The sequence below is a fragment of the Anser brachyrhynchus genome (assembly GCF_964034855.1).
Source record: "Anser brachyrhynchus genome assembly, chromosome: 3".
Classification (NCBI taxonomy): domain Eukaryota; kingdom Metazoa; phylum Chordata; class Aves; order Anseriformes; family Anatidae; genus Anser; species Anser brachyrhynchus.
Genome location: NC_137696.1, coordinates 71,464,683 through 71,489,452, shown reverse-complemented (window position 1 = coordinate 71,489,452; position 24,770 = coordinate 71,464,683). Strand labels below are relative to the sequence as shown.

Below are 24,770 nucleotides of genomic sequence, written 5' to 3'. Positions count from 1 at the left end.
ATCATTTAGGTTCCTTTTTTAGGGAAGGATTCTAGAGCACAGTTCACCTCGTCTGAAACTTCTATAGTGTTCTATAGTTAAGTGAGCTGGATCCCATCCCTGCTGTCAGGTAGCACTCTCTTCAGTAGTTTCTTTTTCATACTTGAATCAAAAGAACTGTGACTTTTATCTGTGTCCAGTATAGACCACATTTCATACAGTATCTTGGAGGAGAAGAACAAGGCCATAAAGAATTGGCTTGTGACTTTTAGAAGTCTGCTTATTGCATTCTGTTGTTGACACCATTGTTAACATGAAGTAGACCTCATCAAAGAGGGATTATGACATATTCTCTTCTCTGCTTTTTGCCTCTATTTAGCTTTTTCTTCTAGGGAAAAAAAAAAAGGCTTTGATCAAATAAAACACTTATAAATAAAATAATATTCTCATATAAAGGGAATAAATGTCAATAAAACCAGTGATCTTGGAACCATGAAATATTCTGAATTTAAATACTTTCAGGAACAACAATAAAAGCCTAGGTTAAGAGGAAAAAGGATTATTTAGGTTACTGAAACACAAAGGATTTATTTAACATTTATAATGGGATCCAAATTAAATAGAAATATGATTTCTCATTAAAAATATATATTATATATATATTTTTAATTCCAACTATGCTTAAACCTATAAGTGCCAAACATTACTAGAAAGGCCTTCTGGACTCCAGGCTTGTAGGTATTTTTAAGCAGTCACTTGTTACATTCCTCACTTTCAGCTTCCCTTTCCTTGTGAACTGAGAGTCAAATTCATTTTCGTGATACACAGCTGACACGTTCAGGACAGAAGGGATTTAAGTCACACCTGCACTGACCTGTCTCTGGTTCAACCTACTCATGAGTATGTTGGCATCCTTTTCCTGCTGTTTCACCCTGATTTATGTTTATGATATTACAACTAATTTTGATCCTCTGAAACGTTGCTCTCATTGTGTCAGCTTTAACCTCATTCAGTGGCTGTGAGAATGAACTCCAGGATACAAGACATGTAGGAGATCTAGAAGATAAACATTCTTATATGATATTTAAACTGATGTATATTTTTAAAATCTCCAAAATAAATGGTAAGAAAGACCGCTCCCTAACAGTAAAACAAATAAACAATAATTTGGCTTCAAAATTTGGCTAAAGTGAGTGAAGTACAAGAAGTAGACGCCCAGATATGCTGAGGGCAGATCTTCCTGTGAGCATGCAGACAGAGGGCTGGCAATGAGGTTGCCACAGTCCCCTGCTGCTGCCGACTCATCAGCTGAGCACGCTGTGAGCTGTAGGCAGCACTGTGCTTTCCTGTCCACAACAGACTCTCATTTCCTCTGGATGTGAGCAGGGCTATAGAGTTACAGTGCCCCTGAACCATAAGATTAAAAGTCACTGGTCTGCTGGTTTGTGGGGGAGGTTTTTTGGCTTTGACTGAGTGGCATGGAACCATCTACTGGAGAGACCACCTCTTTTTTTTTCCCAGTGTGAATCTGTCATCACAGCAATTAGATGAGGCTCATAGGCTGGAACCTGCTTAGCTTAGAAATACCAGGCTGCTGGGAAGTCACTGGCTAGTATGGATGCTCATCTTTGGAATGTATTTTTTCTTTGGTCTGAAGGCAACCACATTTACTGTCTCTCTCAAGAATATTGCAAAACTCTTAACTTTTCCCCTGGTTTTAGGGGGTGATGTGTGGTGAGGCAATGGTGATTTTTTAGCTTTTTATTATTATTATTTGCTTGAATGTGTTTTGCAACAAATTATGGAAATTTTTTGGTTGATTTTTTTTTTTTAATGTAATGCTTTCCAAAACTTAAGAAGCTCTACCGGAACACTTATTTTGCATAAAATCAAATAAAGACAGAAATTACACACATAACAATTACACATTACATGCTGTTTGCTAAGATGGGAAACATAACCACGTTAGAAAAAATTTGCACATTTAAGGGAGGAACAAAGAGAACTATAGAAAACAAAAACAAAAACAAACAAACGGAACAAAACAAACCCACAAAAAAACAGTTAAAACATTTACCTGACACTATGGAAATAATGTTATGCAGGTATATATTGGCAAAATTATTTCTTCATATGTTTATGTCTTTCCGTGTATTTAGCCAAATCCCTTAGCTAGAATTTCACTGGGTGGCTTTGATGGTCACCAGGTATTTTCAGCTACCAATTTACCCTGGGCTGGAGAACTGCACTGTTTCTTCTCACTGTAGCACCTTGCATACTGTTCTTAGATTGTGTTAAAGGTAATGAAGCCAAGGATCACCTAACTGTCTGGCAGGCCACCTCCTATGTATTTTAATTACTGTCACAAACAATGCTCTAGCTTCCCAGGTATCTCATACAGCAATGCAAATGGAGAAATGGAGGGAATCCTGCTCTCCTGGCCAGCTGGCTCACATATATGGCTCAAGTTGCATATTACGTTAGAGGTGGCTAAAGAAGGAGTCCAGTGGTTTCCATTAAAGCATGAGGTTAGAACTATGACCAGTCCTCAGGGTTAATTGATTCCATAGAAAGTGCTGGGTCTCCTCACTGATCAGAGACCAAATGGCACAACATGAGAAAAAATGACATAATGCATCTTAAATCATCATTCATTCTGAAATGACAATTGCTATTTAACAAAACCATTTGCCTCTGTGTGTGGTTAAAGGAAGCTGGATTTATGTGTTCTTGTATAACCTTTATTAATGAGTCCCAGATATTTCTACCAAAAAAAGCCCAGTGTTCCAAAAAGAGGTAAAATATAAAGAGAATTTGGCTCACCAGTGATAGCAGACGCTTACCTAGGTTGCAACGTATCACTGATCTCTCAACCAAGCTTTGTCTAGTATTTAAGTATGCAAACAAGGTTAAGTACTTAGTGAAGTTTCTTTATACCTGGGTACAACACAGCTATATTTTGTATTTTGAATACAGTTCCAAAGATGTTTAGTGTCATACATGATATTTACTGTGTCACTAACAAAGGGGCCCCAGAAGACATGATTTGAAGAGGAGAAAAAAAAAAAAAAAAAGGATACATTTGCTTTTCTGTGTTGAAATATTTTGTTTTCACTAAAAAAAACAAACCCTGCAAATAGAATTTTCTGACTTAGTATTTACTATGTAGTTTACCATGAACTAATGTTGGAGAATGGGTAGTAGCAGCACTTTTTTCAATCCCTAATTAAAAAGTCAAACAACGAGCTTTTCCCAGGTGTCTATCACAAAAGCCGAGGAAAACTGTCCCCCTCACACTAGCAAGCATTGTGTGGAGAGGGCATCATTCTCCAGACAGCTTTCACAGTAACCCATTCTATTCTCTACTGATTACAGTTAAATGGTCTGCATAGCTGTGAAAGTACTTGTTCCACTTCATCCTAAAGTGTAACCAGCTGTAGAACTGTGCTGTCCTACAGACAGAACAGTCTCTTCTGTTTTGAGGTCTTTTTTTACGTGTGCACAAAAGAGAATTTTATCATTAAAAGCACACAGCTTGAAAGATAAATTTGTTTTCCTTAAACACAGAAAAAAAATGTAAATAGCCTTATTCTTTACAACAGCAGATGAAATGTGAGGTATTAAAACAACTGCCTACAACATCCTACATAATAATTTGTTTTCTTTCTAAAATAAAGAATTTTGGACTACAAACCAGTTTCAAGAACATAAATAACATTAATGCTCCATTAGGGTAATTCATCAGTACATGCTTAACAGACTGAGTATAATGAAAAAAAAAACAACAAAACACTCACACACACACACACAAATCAGAAATATTTTAAAAAACTCATAGTATTAAAAAGTACATTTTAAAAGGGGATTCACTTGTTTTACAGGCTAAAATGATTAAATTATAACACCTGAATCTCATCTACTTTATACTACTACTGAGAATTAAAGGAGCAGGAAAAGTCATTATCTGGAGTAAGTGAGCAGGGCAAGCAAAAAGTGAAGGCAGGCATGTGCTTCTGACCTCAGATGAACTGCAAATACATAAACTCTGCAGTCTTATGAAATGCTGAACACTTCCAAGATCCAACAAAACCCTGCCTTTCGTTTTATGCATGTGACTAGCCGCTATCAACAAAGGACAAACTATATTAACTGCTCACTCTAGTATACAGCTCCCCATCCTGCAGTACATCGTTTATTTGTTGCTTGAGCAGCTGCTTCTCTCCTTGATCCCCTGCTGCAGCTGTGGGACAGAGCAAGTGAAAGAAAAACTCTCTGTCTTTTGCCCTGGTATGGTTGTTCCTCGTCACTTCTGCCTTTCGAGGAGTGAGCTTCAGGGTCATGGGCTGCCCTTTGGGAAGCTTTTGTTTCCTGTGCCACAATATTTACTTGAAGTTGACAAGTCCGTCCTTCCAGCCGAGCGTAAGTGATGTGAGAGTCACGCAGTATGAAGTGTACTCAGTAATTTAAGCCAGTCCTGCTTAGGGCTTTTGAAAGGAAGCGCGAAGCCTTGCATTCGACCCACTTGTCAATGGGGCACCAGCGAAGAGAAAGAACGCAGACTTGTGTGCTCTCTGTGGTCTGTGTCATTGGGTAGACAGGCTGCTGTGATTTGAAACAGCTGAAAAAGTGATCTGAGTACTGTGGAAGTCTTTGATTGGAGTGCTTCAGTCTCTGGCTGACTTCTCTCTGCAGTCCTAGATCAAAGGTAGGTCTTGCGGAGCAGGGAAGGAATCCCAGGACACCAGTGAACACGGGAGGAGGGGTCCAAACCTCAGCTGACCACACTGATGTGTATCTTGGGATTTTTAGGTTTCTCATGAAGGCAGATTATAAAAATTGGTATGGAGAAAATAGATATTTTTCTGTCTGTGAAAGGTCTTTTTCTGAGAAAACATAGTATTGATATTTAGTGCTACAAGTATATATCGTGTATCATCTAAATTATATTTATTATCCCAGTTACTGTTTTACTGACTGCATTTTCCACTCATAATAATTCAGAATTAAAGTAAAATTTTAATTACAACATTACACTTCTGAGAAGAAACTAAATAAATAGAGGACAGGGCATCTTAATTATTCACTCTGACTTGTCTTAGTCCATCCACTGAAATAAGGAGCCAAACAGGCTCACTGTCAGGGCCTGACCCGCCAACTCATCGAAGTCACTGTCCTTCTGAACTATACCACGGTCCATGAACATTGTCAGAAAAACACAACTGTATAAACATGTGCCTAGTGGAATTGCCTCTCACAGATGTTTTGAAGCATATGCTGAGCTGTAAGAAGTTCCATGAACCATTTAGCTATTAAAGGTAAGCCTGAACTGAAGAGTTTTCCTGGATCAGGTCCTGACTAGGGAAAAGAAAAGACGTCAGCTAAGCTAGTGTTGGCTTTGTGGCATTTCTATTTAAAGTGTAGCATAGTACAGAGTGCTGGCTCTGCCAGCTGAGACAGAAGGACTGGAAAATATCAAGCAGGTTTCCATCCACTCCTGAGCTCTCTTGTAGCACACGTGCAGCCCTCCACATCTAAACTGCAGATCCAGGAAGTCCCAGGGCAGTCATCAAATGTGAGGGATCCACATTTCCCTTAAAGCTAGCTCTGGGGAATGACGTGATCTAGGTCTTAATGCTTATAACAAAGGGATTCAGACAAACTGATCTGAAGTGATAATAAGAAATGGAAGCTACATCTGTGGAGCAAATGTGTGGAGCTTTTCAGAAAGTATGTTGCTTGCTATGATGAATAAAGTCTCAAAGAAACTCACAAAAAGGTAACTGTTTGTGTAGCATGAAGTCCACATTCTTTTCTAAGTAGAAAAGCGAATATCCTTCCTTTCCTAACCCACCCCTTTGTTATAATAACTAATCTTAATAAAATGTGCATCTGAAAGCTGTCATTTTCCTATGTTTTCTGTCCTGTATTTGGCAGCGAAGAGTTCAGCTGTGACTTAGTTATGCTTGCAGTTATTTCTTTTCTCTCCTGGATTTTATTTGTTTTAGCCAAATGGAAAACCATGCTCTGTCTGGTTTGCTGAGGCAGCTGCTCCCTTGTGATTGATGGCATTCAGGTTTCATGTTTGCATACCTGTGGCTGATGCCTCCCATCTTGCATGACATCAAAGGGAGGCAGTGTTGACTGGTGTCTTGATTCAAGGATTGTGTTTTCCGTGCTTGGCTGGGCCAGGAGTGCGGCGCTTGCTGAATTCCTTTCCTGTAGCTGTGTGTGTGCTGATCTGGTGACCCCGTCTTGCCAATCGCATCCTCCCACATGGAGAAGGTTGCCTAAAGCTGGGTGGGAACTTCTGCCTTCAGTTGCTGATGTCCACAAGACAAGGTCTGGTGCATGACAGTTTGTTATTTTCACTAAGCCTTTAATGGTGTGTAGTATGTTTCTTAGAGGCTGGCTAATGTGTGGGTGAAGTCTGGAGGTCTGTTCAATGATACAGGTCCCACTGCAGTAACTGAACTTGTTGATATGTGTATGAATCTGACTATGTGCTATGAAGTGAATTGTGCGTTAGTTGTGCACCTAGGTGTTGGAGACATCTCCAGGAACTTTCAGGATCATTTTTTAATTTACATTACGGTAATGCCTCAGGCCCCAGCTATGACTGAAGCCTCACCGGGAAATGATGCAAACATGCAAAGAGTGTCTGTGATGAGGAGGAAAAAAAAAAAAAAAAGTAAGAGGGTTCCACAAAGAAGGTACAGAAGAAAGGAAATCCTGTTCCTATGCTCATGTGCTATTTTAAGAACATAGGATTGGAAGGGACCAGCTCAGTTACTAAGGTCAGTTCACCACTGCCTTGGGCAGCCAGAGACCTAGGTGTCCACAGACCGTCTACTTCAGAGAACTAGGACTCTGTGGTTCAGCATGTGACTTGTGTGCCTAAGTGTCCTTACTGTGAGATCCCAGATCCAGCAAAGAGGTTTAGGATAACCTTACCGAAAACTTCATGGAAGAAAAATCTCTACCTAATGTTCTGCCTACTGAAAAGATCAGCAACTGACTACCTAGATGGCTACCTCCACTCAGAGATGGTAGTGGTCAGGATGGTAGCTGCTCCCTTGGCCTCTGAATCCTTCTTATCCTTATGCGGTTTGAGTCACCAGTATGAGATACCAAGGCAGTGACCGTGGTAAAAGGCTGTGAGATTTTCTGTGAGAAATCACTGCTTGTATCTCCAAGGAAGTCAGGCCCATGTGAAACCGGAAAAGCAGTATTTCTTAGACAACAACATTCAGAGAGGAAAGGGAGATTCTGCTCTGCAGAATAGATTTGATATTTTCAGCAGCAGTCTGATGTACAATACTCAAAAAATCCATACAGAAAACTGTAGTGGAGACAGATAAAGTCATTTCAGACTGTGGATGACAAGTCCTTATAAATCTGCTTAACTACAGCACTGAAACATGCACCCAACTCAATGAAGAGAGGGAATTTCAAATTTGCATCTCTCTTGGTTCTTTCTTTCCACTGGCTCTCTGAAACGTCCCAACTCCCAGACATGGTTGCTAAGTATTCCAGTGAAGAAGACTAACTCCTTCCAATAAAGAAGATTTGTCACATAGCTACCTAACAGAGATCTTTTTCAGCATAATTGATACTATTCCTGGAGCTGAGAGTCTGCATTTTAGGTTTTGCTGTATTGTTACTGTGCCCTACCTTCCTTTATTAAAGGCTTACCTCTGCAATTCAATGCTTCTCCAGAAAGCACTATTAGAAGAAAGTAGGAATTTTGTGAGAGAATACCAGTCCAGTGCTTTAATCACAGTATTGCTTTTCCTTGAAAAAAAAATCCCCAATCTTGATCAAATTAAGACTCACTTCATTTCTAAATCTACAGAAACTTTCTCAGCGTGTAATTTAGGCAATTTTAAAAGATGTTTTTTCCCTATGACAGATCTAAAGTATATGTGTGCAATGAAGTTGATAATACATTCACAACCAAAGAAGATTGGACAGCATTGCTGATGTCTCATAATCTAGGATAATGAGCATAAAATTAGGAAATCAGTGGTCTGTGGATAAATACACGACCTTTCTATTTTCTTTGCTGCTAGAGTCTTAGGGTTTGGGTCTCACAACATCAGGCTTTGGCCAGGAAATCCATGAGGTTTGCATAGATGTATGTGGGAAGATTTTGGCCTAGATTTTGTTTTTTTGTGTGTAATCTGATTTTTTTGGTTGAAACCTTCAGGATCCAAAAAAACATATCCTGTGGGAAAGGAAGCCTCTCTACTTTTGGTCATGGCTTCAAACTTGGCCCAGGTTACCACTGATTAAAAATCATTTATATCTTCCAATATCTGTTGAAATTTATGAGAGAGAAACATAGTGTCAGCTGAATTCCAGGTGGAGAAAACTCTGAGCTGCACCTTGCATGTGAGCCACCTTGAGGTCAACCACTGCAAAGCTCAGAACTGCCCACTCTTTCCAGACTGCATGAGCCTTCAGGGTTACACTCAGAATAATGCACACTTGACCTCTTGGTACCCTTACTGGACTTCTGAGATATTTCAGGTTTCCAAAACTCTCTTCATAAACTTCACTTTACATTTTATAAAAATACAGGAAAAAAAAAAAAAAAACATATTCTGAGAAACCACAAAGAGAAACCCAGTGAGCATGATACCAGAAGAGAAAAAATATATCTCCCTATGAATATTGGTCTTGGCAGTGCAATACAGTATTACTGATCTTGTTAAAATATCTAAAATTACTACTCCTTCAGTATTATTACCTGCAGGGGAGGAGAGAGACAGAAGAAGTTCTTGACATGGTTCAGAAGGACAAACTGTCGATAGTATTGTAATGGACAAGGGTAGAACTTTTAAACTGGGGATCCCCTGATGTTTCATCCCTTTGTAAGTTAGGAGTGAAGTCCAAGCAAATCACATCTGCCTTCACGTACAATGGAGGAAAACCAGGCATTTGCAGATTGTGGTTCATTCTGTTCATTATAAATATAAATTTATTGTTATCTCTCAAGAGATACTCTATCCTTTTAGCCTAGATGGCTACTGCAGCCTGGATGGCCAGTTTTTAAATAGGCTAAGTTTGACAAGATGAATTCTACTCTGAATGACTTTGGAGAGTTCACATTTCATCATATCAGTGGTACTTAGCAATCAAACTAACTTGATAAATTAGGTGCAGTTGTACAATAAGCAGTTTAGCACATCAAAATGCATGATCATTCATCCAGGAATAACATGTATAGCCATATTTATAAGAAGAGGGATTACATCCTGGAAAGCAGTGATGCTGAGATGGATTTCATGTTCCTTGGTAGGTAATATTAGACATGAACTCATACAGAGACAGAAACACTTAGAGATTAAACATCAGTCTTGGATGTATAAACAAATGAATACATTGAAAAAGTAGCCAGTAATACTGTCTCTTAAAAAGGTATTAATGAGATCACTATTGTGATCTGTTTCACCGTTACATGAAAACAGTAAAATTTACTTACTCTTACTTCAAAAAGGAAACTCAAAATGAAAAACAAAACAAAACAAACAAACAAGCAAAATAGGGATGCTTATATTACTGAGAAACAAATAGAATTATGTAAGATTTTTGTTGTTTTTGTTGATGTTTTGGTTTGGTTTTATTGTTTTTTTGTTTGTTTGTTTGTTTGTTTTTTCCTTTTAATTTATCCAGAATAAAAGATGACTTCCTCAGATTGTCTGAAAAACAATGAGGAAGATTAAACAGTGGGAAAACGCAAAACGAAAGTCAGTAACAGCATAACATTTTTGTCAGGTTAACCAGGCACCATTTGTTTCAAGCCAGTTTATTGGAGATGTGGCAGATTCCTCGTTGCTGGTTTTCCTTAAGAGAGGGCTTTTAGTGTGACAGAGATGTTATGAAACATACAGATCAGATCACTTTAAAATAGTGAGGAGACAGTTTTCCATTTGAGCCTCGGTATGCATTCATCTCAGCAGGACTAATTTTAAACTGGGACAAAGGTTCTGAAAAACTCTAATTAAAGGCTTATTTCAGTCTCAGATTGCCCAGAGTCTTGTCACGTGTCTGTGAGAAGTTCTCAAATTCCAGCAGAAATATAATCATTGAAGATTTTCACTGTTTCCGCAGTGTGCTACGATGCCATGGCATTCAGAAATCCTGTCATTCAGCTGAACAGAAAGCAGGTGCCGAACAGCATTCCTCCTATTCCTGCTCTGCACCACCATCTAGACTTCTGTCTGGAAAAGGGCGCACATCTGGAGGAAGTGTCCTTTCCTGGAGGATTAAAACATCTTGTTTTAACATCAAAAAAAACACAAATAATTCCATGTATGTATATATACACATATATATACATATGTGTGTGTCTGTGTATGTTTCTGGTAGCAAACAGAAAACAGTACGCGTTACTTTCCATCCTTGCATGTTCTTCAGTTAACTGAAGCAATGGCTCTGTGAGGCATATATTGTTTCACCACTGTATTCTACCCACAGTGTCTCAGGATAAACAGAGAAAGGAAACAAGCATTTACTTCAATTCCTCAGCTCCTTTCTCAGCCAACTTTTCTGAGATCCTTTTCAACAAGATATCTTTATTACGTTTCTCCTTTTGTAAATCTATGCAGGCATTGAACATCTTAACTCATTGAGTTATCATACAATCATATTTTGTACAGTGTTTCTTAATAATTCCTTAAAGTTTTAAAAAGATCATTAGATTTTTTTTTTCTTTTCTGATGAAGTCCATCACCTAAATAAAATACTATCTCCTGAATAAAACACAAATCTGCTCCAACTAAGTAAGAGGGGAGTAAGGAGAAGAAATTTAGAGGAACTCAGAGGAAATATAAATACTGAATTAACTTGCAAGAGAAGAAAAAGAAAGGACAAAAAACAGAGAGTAGGTGGTTTGCTCTAAATCTTAAAAGTTGTTTTAAGATCCTAGTTCAATTCTCACAGGTACCAGTCAGATAACTCAAAGTGTTTTTATGACTTTGAGATATGGACCACAGACAAAACTTCCACAAAGGTTATGTGGTGTTTTTCCTTCCTCATGGTAACAAGTTCCTTTCTGGTTTACATTCTAAATTAACCCCACCAACAAAAATAGCTCAACATGAAGGTCACTGACAGAAATCCTCTCTGTAGGGAAGAGGATTGTTACAAGCACAATTAGCTGACGAAATGATTTCTCCAGTAAAACAAGTAGAACGTGCTGAGTGAATGGAGATATATAGATATGAAACAGGGAAAAGTGCCTTTTCTTACTTTTTATTTTTCTCCCTGCTAGCAGTAATTTCAGGTGTAAGATAATTTTTTAAATTTTATTTTTTTTCCCCTGTAACAACTATTCTGCTCACTAGTTGTCAATTCCTTTATTAGCAGCCGAGGACAGCTAGGACAAACACGTTACACCCACAGTGTTACTGGCACTCACTTGGCCTAACTGTATGTTTGAAGCACTATAAAGAGACCTTTCTATTAATCTGAATAAACATCCATCAAATTCTGAAGTAGACTCCTGAGCACTTAAAAATGAGGAGATTAATTTGCTAAGCATTTATTTGCAGCTTCAGGATAATGGAAAACAATGATTCATGTAGTTATATGTTGAAGAAACCATTAGACAAGGACCTCTCAGCCTAGTTCTCCAACTGAGAAAAACTTGTAGAAGTTCTTTGTTGTCAAAGGATTGCAACAGACAGGGACGTAGGCAAAAAGCATTTCTGATTAAAATACCTTTGCATTTGCAGGCATTCTTGGTCAGGAAAGCATAAAATGAGTAGGGTAAAATTTATCTGAATTTAATAAAAACTTCCCAGTACCTATACCGGTGACTTTAACTTGTTTGCAAGGTTTTGGAACATAAACATAGTTATTGTTATGATTCTTACTGCTTCCTGTTTGAGGACAAGACAAGAAGTGGAAATTGCTCAAAAATAGCTTCTTGGAAGTTGTTTCCATACCAGACTGAAAATGTTTTTACAAAATTTCCAACCCCGTTTTCCATATCAACGTTCTCCTAAATAGTGCTTGAACAGTATGCTGCTGATTAGAATCACACCAAACTTGTAAATCTTAGATCTATCCACAAATTCTAAGTTAGTATTGATCATAGAAGTGATACTTCCAAGTTTAAAGCAAGTGAAGAGTTCTGGTGACTACTGTGTTGCACAGTAGTATTGTATGTCCACAGTGGCAACACTTTAATGCTACCCATGTGCCAGCCTTTGCCCTAGAGCTTGCTGCCTGTGAAGATGCACAAAACTTTAGTGGACCTGATCAAGGCCCACTGGGCCAAACTTTATCACAGTTTTCTCTGTCCTTAAATGTTCTTCCTTCCTTCTCTTTGTTCTTGGTCATTATCCTGCCTCCCCAGCCACAGTGAGACATTTGAGTTTTGTGTTCCAAGGCTGCTATTCCATGGTCTTTGTGGCAAAACCCAAGTCTGGCAGCTGTCTCAATATTCAGTCAGCTTGTTTTCTTTTTCTTCAGAGAGCTTGAGGTAAGGAACCTCAACAAAACCAAAATGTCCGAAATGAAATCTTTTGCAAGGCTGACCTTTCAGCATTTGTTTGTTCAGTTCTGATGCTCAACCAGGCAAAATAATCACGAGGGTGACTTTGGAGGATTAGAGTCTTAAGGCCCAGCGGATTAGTATGTTCAAACCTATAACTTTCTGCTGTCAGAGAGAAGAGGGGTTGCTTCAGGAGTAGGATTTTTTTTTTTTTGGTATGTGTTTGCATACATAGAGCCCAATTTGTCAAAGCACTGAGCAACTCCCAAGAATTAATGAATTTATCTTCCAAACTGCCTGGAGAAGCAGAGAAGGATTATCTCCATTTTACAGATGTGGAAGCAAAGCACAGATGGATTAAATGACTTGCTTCAGGTCATTTACAGGGCACTTCAGGCTGCAGGAGCACTTTCCGATTTGGGTCAGAAGCAAAAGAAAGTGGTTCTATGAGATTCTTCACTTCTTTTCCCCAAATGGGGAAAACACCTTCTTTGGGCTTTTGCGTACTGAAATTTTTGGTGAACTCCAGGGACCCCAATCTCTCCCACAAGGTGTCTCAGTAATGCTGTTGATATCAGCCACTAAAAACACCAGAAAATGACCTTGGCCTGATGCCTTGGATGTAAAGGAGTACATCTTGGCTGAGTGAGGTGAACTGGGCAATCCACCAAAAGGTTTTGATTACTAGTCTGGCCCACAGGTCTTCTTCAGCTAGACCTGTTAAGAGAAAGAATGCTATGTAACTGGTATACACCAAAGCTACAGGGAAAATTAAGTTAGGGGAGTCTTTCTCAGGTCTTGTGTGTGTGATAAATGTATCACACCAATTATTTTAGTGCTGGAAATAAGGGAACTGTGTTGAAGTGCTGATTTAAAATACCTTTTGTTCATCAAACGATTCTTATTTTCAATGACAGCCAAAATGATCTCCTTCCCACTTTGGTAAATGTTGAGATAGCTGACAGGACCAGTTATCATTCTGAAAGTGCCTTCAGAGTCCAGGCATCTGTTTTCTATCCTGTCATTGGCTTGCTATTCTTGGAGTTGCTTGAGATTATTCCCCAAAATATTTGGAAGATCTGGAATCTTCTTCTAGAGATTAAGTGTGGGAGGTGTACTAAATATACCTGCTGCAGGGAGTTGCGTATGTTTTCTTTCAGATCTGTAATTTGTAAGTGTTTTAAGGACACCCATTAAACAGACAAACAAACAAACAAAGCAGTATTCAAATTCTACCATAATATCATGTTTTGGGGGAGGAGGGGAGGGGGAAGAAAAAGGAAATCCTCGCTTTGGCTATTTCATGATATTTTCTCACCAGAGACTCCTGTGCAGATGGACATATTCAGCTCAGACAACATTGTAGCACTTCCTCTCCTGTCTTTTCTGAGACTGCCAGGAAGGAAACAAAATCATCTGCATTATCTGGAAGCCAAAGGCCTGTGAAGTTCTCTCTGTAGTATTCAGTTAGAGGTTAGAGCTTGTAAATGCACTTGTAACACTTTGCTGATGTCCTTTTCTAAGGGTGCCCTGGTTACATCAACACAAGTCACAAATATTTCTCAGATTCAGATGATGAAGGATGTTTTTAGCTACAAGGTTTTTTTTACCTGTAGGAACTGAAATGGAATAAGTCCTACATCAGTTTTCCTCATTCATTCAGTCCCTTTTTTTTTCTTCTGACTCAATTTGGTCTCACAAACATGATGTCTTATATCCAGATGCATAGTTTTCTTTTTAAAACAAAATCAGGTGTATCATGTCTTGACTATCAAGATAGTAGAGAGAAGAAAAAAGCCATGGTCTTTTCCTCTGGTTTGATTCTGGTTTCCTCTGGTTTGATTCCATCTTAGAAACATCACTATTCTGTTTAAAGGTATGTAAAAAACTGTCTTACATCAGTTGAGATGCACATAGAGAAAAGTATATTCTTAGGATAATATTGGCCCCCTTTTTTGATATGTTAATGACAAGGAAAGTGAAAAACACACATCCCCATCCACACTTGTCTGGGTCAGAAGAACCATTATCATTGCTGAGTTTGAAGTTAAGGAGTCAGAGATTAATTGGATGACTGTAGCAGTGCTGTAGAATTTTTCCTTTGCACATGCTGGTAAAAGGGACTTCTTAAGAACATGAAATGAGATGGGCAATGGGGAAAAAAAATAAATTGTAACAATATGTCAGCCACTTCAGTGGAGATTTCCTGCACAGACATTTGAATAAAGTAAGACAGCATTGTCTTGCTTTTAAGGATTTCCATTTGCTTTGGTTGACCTACCTCTTTGTCTTTTAAATGAAGATGTTTTTGGAAGGTATTTGTAAAGATTTTAAAGAAGCTGGAGAGAAAATGAAGCTTTCTTAGCTGCTGTGAAGCTTCTCACATGCCCAGGCTGACTACTCTTGGCTTTATAGATGCCCTCAAAGTCAAATTTCCAAGCAAACATGCAGACAGTTGTCCTGCATGGGCAGTCTGGGTAGTACTCTCTGGAACACCCAGGCCTCTGCACATTTAAGCACACCCCTTTATACTGATATTCTCTTGGCTGTCTGCAGAGCAGGTGTACAACAGGAAGGTAGGCAGGTAAGACAGCCCCATCCTTCCTTCTATCTCCATCAGTTACTGGCCAGATGTCGTCACAAGCCTCTTCCATAAGCTGCAGATTTCTGTGAGCAGTGCTAGCAAATAGGCTGCATCTCTCAAAAACTAACTTAACAGCAAATGCACCATCCTCATTTTTCATCTCAATATAAATCTAAAAGTATGGAAGGAAAAATAGGAAGAAGGCAAGTTTCCTCATCCCCCATAATGTTCATTCATCACAAAGATGACACCAGGAGACTAGTCTGCTATGTGTTATTTATTATTTTGTGGTACATAGATCATTTTTCAAATAGAAAAGCAGTCCACCTAACCATTTATTCGCATCTGGATATAAATTTTTGGTCTGACTAAAAATCACCTAAGCATCTTTATGCACTTAGGAATGATTCCAATGCATATGTAAAAGGATGCTGCTTCACTTTCGTGTTTTTTCAAAAGGCTCTGGAATGCCATGCATTCTTTCCATTAGAAGAGTGAAATCAATTTACCTCCAAATGTGCCCCCTTGGCAATACTGTACTTTTGCCAATATTACAAATATGTGAGCATGTCTGGAAATTACTGGTATGTTTTTCTGACAAACAGAAAAATGTTCATAAGAAAAATAAGTGCCTGAAAACAGTTGCTTCATTTTTGCTCTTTTGGAATAGCCTGTATCTCAAAATAATTATATCTATGCATAGTATATTTTAAAAAGTGCCCTCCCTCTCTTCAGATTTTGAAAATGTTTCAGGTTTGCATTGGAAATTGCATATGCAATGTTGTTGCTTCACCTACTGTAATGGTATGGAAGGATCTGGGAGTAAATGCAATTGTCAGGTGAATCACAATATGAAAAATGTTAAATGAAATACCTTTCCAGAGTGAGATTCCAGTGTGAATTGCTCCATATATCACTTAAGCATAAATTTTGTGTGTTTTTATCAGACCCCAGCTAAGAGGCAGTGTTGAACTCACAATTCTTTCTGTCAATCCACAGAAATTACTTTAACATACAAAGATCAGAATTTTTTTACTTACATAAGGAACCAATAATATTTTGGTAATCACTAAAGACTGTTTGGAAATGTGTTTTTTATATTGCTATATTTTGGATTGTAGCCTACTGTATGCTTCAAAGAGTCTCCAGAAGGATTAACAACAATGTCTAGGGATGGTAGAAAACTAACAGGTAGATCCTCATGCAGAGAGTTCATGGACAGTAGAAGTAGAGGGCTGAAGGACAGGGTAGCATGATACAGAAACATCTTTCTCCTATTTGTTTTTCTGCGGATCTTACCTTTCCCACTGCTGTAACTCTTTTTTTTTTTTTTTTTTTCAGCAGAAGTGAACTGTGTGGGGTTATATAACTGTCCACCAACTACCAGAACAACTCAGTTTTCAGAGCACCTAAAGGGAAATAGAAATGTAAACCATCAACTATTTCTAAAGAACTCAGCCCCTCTAGAGACCTTTTCAATAGTTCAGCAGCCTCTCTAGGGGAAGGGTTTCAGATGAGCTCTCAGATCCAAGCTTTTCAGGTTTGAAAGGAGTCTGCAGAAGTTTGGGTCTGGGCATGCTTTTGGGATGATAAATTATTTAATTAAATTCATCATACCTGTCTCTCTTCATTTCAACAACCACAGATATCCACACAGCATGAGGAATCCCAGCTGGGTGCAAACTCAATTGATTAGCATAATTTGCAGTGCTATGTGATTAAACAAACATCATAATTGTTCGGAATTAATGAAAGTAAGAGGAAATGGAGTTAAAAAATAGGAACATGGGCTTTAGCTGATGCTGGGTTCAAGTGTTAAAGAATGGTAAGTAGCGATAAAGAATTGAAGGGAAAATTTTCAGAGGAGGAGGTTATTTCTGCAAGTGTCTGGAATTCCATATCTTCCGAAGAGCTGGGGAAAACAAACTCATCAGTATAGCATTCCTCTGATTATTACCATGCAACATATATCAACATATCATCACTAACCAACAAGATGCTATATGTTACTCTAATATGCTACATACTATACAACACTTTTTTTTTCTCCAGTCTATGGCGTACCAATGGCTACATTATATATACTATTACTATATGTTATTATATCTACTCTACATATTAATGTTCCATAGAATTTCTATACTATATATAAGAAGAGAAATAAGTAGCAAACAACAGGTTAGCAAATTAGCCATCAGACATTTCCAGATCTCTGCCCCAAAGGGTTTACAATATAGCAAGAAAACATTATTCTATTCTTTCACATAGGCTGGTGATTGAGGCCAGAATTGACTACAGTGTCAAGGAAGAAGTAGAGAGGGAAGAGGAGAAAGGGCTGTACAGAAAAGTAGAGAATCTCTCTGCCACAGGGCCTGGAGTGCTTTCTGCATCAGTTGATGTATAAAAGAAGCACATAGTCTCTGCAGTGTCAAATCTCCATGGCTAATGAGCGAATAGCCTCATCCTATTTACATAGTCTATAGATTATCTGGTAATTTTATTCCAAAGCTTGAGTCCCACAAAGGCCCCTTAATTGCAAAAGCAGTATTCCTTCATTAATCTCATTGTTTCTTTACTTGACTTGTGCTTTTCTCCATTTTCACCTTAGCCTCTCTCTCTCTTTGCCTGGATTTCCTTGTGCTACTTTTTAATGCCTAGAGCTACGACACAGAGGTTACAGATCTGTGATTTTGTGATATAGAACACCTGGCTGGTTTCTTACTAGGGTCTGTATGAAAAAGTTGTGTTTGTTGTACAGATCTGTCTTTGATGAAAGCAGTCATTGTTTTACCCATGTAACTTGGGAGCAAAAATTGTATTAGAAGCTACATAAGATGAGGGATAAGTAAAAAAAAATATGTATTTCATTCTGGTTTACAAGTAGCACTCTTGATCTATTGGTTCTCTGGGCAACTGCAGGATGTACAGCGCAGAGGCTGCTCCACTACATGATAAGGCATGTGTATCCTGCCTTGTGACTGTTATCTGAACAAGGAGAAATGGGAACAAACTTTTTAAACTTTCTGTATGGGTAAATCTGTGGATGGTCCGGCATGCATACAAGCAAAACATAAAAGAAGGGGATAAAGAGGTGCCAAAAAACACTAATTGAAACTCTATCAGAAAGGGATCTAGCACTGAGGCAAGACAAGGAAAGAAGAGAAGAAGGAATTTTATGAACAAGGAGAGAGATGGAAGGTAAAAAACAGAGGCAGAAAAAAGGACTGGGAAACTGCTGGGAATTTAGATGTTGCAGGAGAAAAGGAGGAGAGTTGTTCAGATATCTAACAAAATAGTTTGGAAAATAGGAATGATTGTAAGCATGGATTAAGTGCAAGTGAAAAGTCATAGAACCATAGAATCATAGAATGGCTCAGGTTGGAAGGGACCTTAAAGATCATCTAGTTCCAACCACTCTGCCATGGGCAGAGAAGCACTACATCTGGTTGCCCAGGACCTCATCCAATGTGGTCTTGAACACCTCCAGGGATGGGGCATCCACTAGTTCTCTGGGCAACCTGTTCCAGTGCCTCACCACCCTCTGAGCAAAGACTTTCTTCCTAACCTCTAATCTAAGCCTACCCTCTTTTAGTTTAAAACCATTCCCTCTTGTCCTGTCATTATCTGACTGAGCAAAAAGTTTTTGCTCCAGCTTTTTTATAAGCCCCCTTTAAATATTGAAAATTGTAATAAGATCACCCGGGAGCCTTTTCTTCAGATTGAACAGCCCCAGCTCTCTCAGCCTTTCTTCACAGGAGAAAAATTAAATAAAACAAATTGAAAAGAAAATATTTTCCAATCTCTAAAAAACATTCACAAATGCTCACAGATACATTTTTTTCCATACATATTTTCACTTACTAAGTCAAGACAGAACTAGAAGTGAAAGCTTAGAAATAAAGTGCAAAAGAGGATTCTCACCATATTTTCCAGGCAGCTCCCAGGAAGGAAAGTAAGGTCTCTGGGAAAGCTTGTACTTCCAGAAATATCAGATCAGAGAGATGAGAATATATAGAGCATAGCTTTGAACTTTCACATGCTTTTCTGAAGCCAATTTGCCAGCTTTTGGAGGGCCAAGCGACATATTTTCGAATACCAATACAGAAGAACAAAAAGAATTTACAGAGAGAAAATTACACAGATGTTGAACAGAGAATACTAGAAGATAGAAAAAAAAAAAACTATAAAATGCAATTTCTTCCCTTAACTTTTGTTCTTTTACACGCATCTCAACACTGTATGCACATATTCCAACCGTTGCATTATTTATTTTTCTTTGTTTTCACCTGCGGTGAGCTAGGTATAAATGAAATGATAACTCTAGAGAGCAATACAAAGGTTCCTGGGAGAGAACAGTTATTAATCTGAAATCAGACTGTTTCATCACTAGACTTTTTTGAACCACAGAAAGCATAATCTGAATGTTGAATTGGAGTTCTATTGGAGAATCACAAATGGAAAAGGAAGAGCTTGGGAAATTTAAACTGGATGGCCTGGGTACTTGGGGAAAAATGTAGGAAAAAATGTATGATGTGCCTGTCAGAGTATCCAGAATATTTTCTGTTAAACTGCTGACAAATTTTAAGTGTAGAAAAGGATGGAATATCTTCAGATTAATACTTTAAAAATATGTCAATGTATTACAGCCTTAATATCTGGCAGACTGGTGATTAACAGCTATGACAATGGTTTCCTTCCAAAGATAACCTGAGCCAAAGAAATGTAACTTCTTTAAGAGCCAAGGCGAAAGTAAATGAGTCTTTCATAGCCTTAAAAACATAAATCCGAAGAAGCCAGGATCAAATGATATGTCTCCTAACTGAGCAAATCTCACATGTATGTGCCTGGCAATCAATCATGAACTCAACACATGAGGAATCACCACTTAATGATGCAAAACCTGTCTCTGAACAAGTTTGAATTCTGGGGGGGAATGGTATGGAAACATCATCGTTCCTTCCAAGAAGGTGTTTCAGATAAACTCCAGCTTGGATGGTTTTAAACAATACTCACTATCTTATGAATACAAAAAGCATAAAACATCCACCCTTCGTATAAGAACATTAATGCTCCATGTGTAAGAACAGCCTTCCTGGATAAGAAAAAGTTTATCCATATGAAAAGCTTTAGTTATAAAGCAAAATTTAAAATAGAGTTTTCCATATAGATAGTCAATTAAAGAAATAGATTGCAGTGACTCTTTTTGTCTTGTCCAATTGCTTATTGACTGCAGTAGTCTCCATGCAAACCTTTGCATATTACCAAATTAACTCATATTGCTTGTTGATTGCTGTTCTTCATTATAGTTGCATTTAGCATAATTTTTTTATTTTATTTAAATAAAAGACTTTGCAGAGCTATCTTAGTCTTGCTGATCTATGATTTACAGTGAAGTATTTTATAATAGAATATATTAAAATGTACCAACCTACATGTAGAAATTACAGATTTAAAACAACTGAAATAGTAAAAATATAAGGATGCTTTTCCCATCTTTAGAATTCTATTTTTTTTTTTTTTTTTTTTTTTTTTACTCTCATGAGTGATTGCACAGCTACATGTCTTGCAGTGTGCCTGATACTCAGTTGTAAGTGGTTCTGGAACCTATTAGTCATCTGCATGATGCATTTCCTGCAAAGATGAAGGTGTCATCTGGCAAGGACTTCACAGTGACATAAACTGGTGAAACACCGGAAAAAAAAAGAAATGCTGTTTCCAAGAACACTTGATAAAAATGTTAGATAAAAATGAATATATGTAGTGTTTTATCCATCCAAAACCCATTTCCACCCATAATCAAACTTTTTCACAAGAAGTTATACCTCTGGCCAACATCCTGTATTCTTAGTAGTAGTTTCTGTTCAACTTCTTACCGTAAATAGTAGACAATACACAAACTGAATGAAAACTGTTCTAAGTCAATTGTACCAAACCTAAAATGGTAATTAATATAATTTCTCAATACAGATTTCAGGAACTTCAAGTCCCATCTTTGAACTCTCAGGAGGGCAGAAACATTTTCCACCAAGTATTTTCCCATAATTGTTCAGAAAACAGTACATTGAAATACCATACACCTTTTCTTGTTGATGTCAACAATATTTCATTTGTCTTGCAGTTCCCACTGGAAATTAAAAAGAAAGATCCTGATTGCCATAGTCAGAGGTTAGCACACTGTGTGAGACAGTATATGAGAAAAACAACTTCCTTCTCCAAATAACATCATGAATCTGGTTTATAGAAGATGAGCTGTGAAACTGTAGTCTTGAGCTAAAGAAAACAAGGAGACATGCTGCATGAATTTTCAAGGTAGAGGAGCAAGGAACCACTCTATCCTCTATGAGCCCACTTTTTCTCTTGTGTCAAATAAAACCATTCTGAATTCTGCAAACTCCATTGAGTTGTGATTCCTTCCTTGGCATTTAGTCAGGGAGTAAGAAAATTCACTGGTGCTGTATATACTGATAACACTAACTTTTGGATGGTTTTATGTTTACTGAAGACAAAGATCCAAGGCATTTGAGTTAATATTATGTCAAAATGCCTTTGATCACTACCAAAGATGATTTCAAAAGGGTGGGCTTAAGAACCACATTATCAAAGCCTTCAACAGATCCCATGCCATAGATACATGCTACTGCTATAATTTAGAGCACTAAATTTAAACTGAATGGCCTGGGTACTTGGGGAAAAATGTAGGAAAAAAATGTATGATGTGCCTGTTAGAGTATCCAGAATATTTTCTGTTAAAATGCTGACAAATTTTAAATGTAGAAAAAGAAGGAATATCTTCAGATTAATAGTTTAAAAATATAGCAATGTATTAGAGAGTAGTTGACTAGTACTAAAAGAGTTTACTTTACTGATTAGTCAGCAACCAGTCCCAAAGTTCAGTTTTTGCACAAGGAGTATAGTCCAGGTAATGTGTCTCGGTGGAAAAAGACAGACTCCTCTGGAGTGAAATCCAGGGCTTCTACTTGATTTCCTTTAAGAGGGACCTTTTTTACTCTTTACTGAGTACAAAAGCAGTCTAAGAATGTGTCCTCCTTTTCCTCTCTCCTTCATTTATAGACCAGAATATAAGAGACTGTGGCCTGATCAAGATATCTGCACAAAGAAGCCTCCTGCTTTATCCTACCATCACCTTGTGTTCAGTGGATCAGAGAATGACAAAGTAATGTCTGTGCACCTGCTTGTTTCCACTCTGCAATTATTTCTGTTCAGCAAATAATTTCCCCTTACAATTATTCAGAGTTCAGCCATGTGCTGGCTTAGTCTGATAGGAAACTGTGATAACTCCTTGAAATAGAGGGTTCAAGCTATTTTCTAAGATGCTGGAGATTTCCAAGTTAATACCTCTCACTTCAGTCTTCCCTTTTAAAAATAATAAATAAATAAATAATTTTTTTATCCACAACTGACACACTTTACGTGCCTAATAAGGGCTATGCAAAACCTATTGTTGAGATAGCTATGTTCATCATGGTAGTCCTATTTCCAGAGCTTTTTGACTTTTCTGAAACATGAATCTTTGAAAATAATTTTAAACAGATATACCTGGATTTAGAAGTTCTACTCAAACCAGCTTCCGATCATCATCTACCAGTTCTCATCGTATTCTCTTACATAGCTTTCCTTACATTTGATACAGAAATACATTCCTAGTTGATATCACTTGGGTTTATCAGGAGACAATAGATGGACTATCCCATTTTATGATTGTGCATGGTCAAAATACCACACACACCAGAAGGGGCCTTTACTTTGAGATCATTAAACTAGTGTCAGACATTTATAGACTGGACCTTACTTTTTATGAGAATTTAGGAGAAGTCCAAGTTAACATTTTGGGGAAAGTCTGCCAGTGGCTTAAATAAATTTAAATAAACAGGAAACTTTCTGCAAATGAAAAATATGGACTGTGGTTTCTGTATGTTTAATTGTATATTTTAGTGGTGGAATAAGCAGGTTGAAATCTGAAAAAAAAATAAAATAAAATAAAAAATCTCTATTCCAATAAGTCCTAAACCAGCATTTCAACCTTATTAAAACTGTTTTTCATCTGTACTTATGAAATAACTTTTTAAAATGGAAGAAGGACATGGAGGTGCTCGAGAGAGTCCAGAGAAGGGCAACGAAGCTGGTGAGGGGTCTGGAGAACAAGTCTTACGAGGAGCGGCTGAGGGAGCTGGGATTGTTTAGCCTCGAGAAGAGGAGGCTCAGGGGAGACCTCATCGCTCTCTATAGGTACCTTAAAGGAGGCTGTAGAGAGGTGGGGGTTGGTCTATTCTCCCACGTGCCCGGTGACAGGATGAGGGGGAATGGGCTAAAGTTGCGCCAGGGGAGGTTTAGGTTGGATCTTACGAAGAACTTCTTTACTGAAAGGGTTGTTAGGCATTGGAATGGACTGCCCAGGGAGGTGGTTGAGTCACCATCCCTGGAGGTCTTTAAAAGACGTTTAGATGTAGCCCTTAGTGATATGGTTTAGTGTAGCACTTGTTAGTGTTAGGACAGGGGTTGGACTAGATGATCTTGGAGGTCTCTTCCAACCTAGACGATTCTGTGATTCTGTAAAATCAATGTTACTTCCCATATTGAACAGGTTTTGACAGATAGACATTTTTGATGGAAAAAAAAAATATTCTTCTGGAACACATTCAAGCAGTTCTCCATGTATTCCTACAAATTCTTTCTTAAGTCCCAGTCCTATCCCATATTGGTCAGAAGTTTCTTATCACCATGGTAGAACTGGTATATGATTGCACTTCATGCACAAAATAAAAACCTTTTGAAAACTGCCTAGAGTGCAAAAGCCCTACTTTTCTGATCTCCAGATGAAAGGCAGCCCCTCATTTCATAGGTAGTAAGTATTATTTCTACTGCTGGCATCCCGTCAACCACAGGAATTTGTGGCACACAAAGCAAATAAGTTATAAGCATATCTAAACACCACCTTCTGCCTCCCCTTATTGTTATGAGAATGGATTGTATTATACTCTGCTCTCCTTTGAAGAGACAGATTTTGCTCTTCATGCCAAAAAGCTTGTTTTGTACAGAATATAGAAATAAAAGCACATTTTTAATAAAAGCAAGATTCTGCATGTTGGTGTTGGAAGTTGCAGTAAAACAAAGAGCTCTTGTATAACAAGTTAGTGCTAGATCTGTAAAGGCGGAGAAGAGGGTTTGAACTGCAGTGGGGGGATAGCGGAGTGGGGAGGGGATCTGGAGCCATCCTGGTGCTGTGGTACGGAAAACAGTAAGACGAACTTCTGCTAGTCCAAACCAGGCCTGACACTTTACCTTTCACAGGGCTCTCAACCTCTCCTGACAAGCTGTTACATTATTTGTGCAATTTGCCCTGAAAGGTAACTTGCATTCTCCTCTCCCTTAGAGAAAGTGTATAAGGGAGCTGATAAAAGCAAGACCCCAGTACTAATTTAGACCCCAGCCTGTGTGAAACTGACTCTGTATCCAACCAGATGATGTGTTTAACTTGAGGCGTCCCTCTGGCATGTGTTATGTGATCTCCTCTCAAGCCAACTTGAATACTTGGCTTAAGTCAAGCATCCCACATAGAAATACTGCTTTCTTACACTCCTACTGGGTAGAAAGAGAAATGGAAATATGACCGGAACCTTTTGCATGTTTACTTTTGAAGGGAGGGATGAAAAACCTCCATCAATCCAAGAACTGTTTGTATAATAA

The 24,770-nt window shown here is 38.1% G+C and overlaps 1 long non-coding RNA gene across 3 annotated transcripts; it reads left to right on the top strand.

The window, feature by feature from the left end:
- LOC308193550 lies at positions 1-24,153 on the top strand. 3 transcript variants are annotated; one of them, XR_013949726.1, is made up of 3 exons: positions 1-6,318; positions 21,184-21,374; positions 22,137-24,153. It is a non-coding gene; the product is annotated as an uncharacterized lncRNA (long non-coding RNA). The 3 variants fall into 3 exon arrangements; XR_013949727.1 differs by having other exon boundaries at positions 2-5,755; XR_013949728.1 differs by having other exon boundaries at positions 3-4,684.
- Positions 24,154-24,770: the final 617 nt, after the last annotated feature.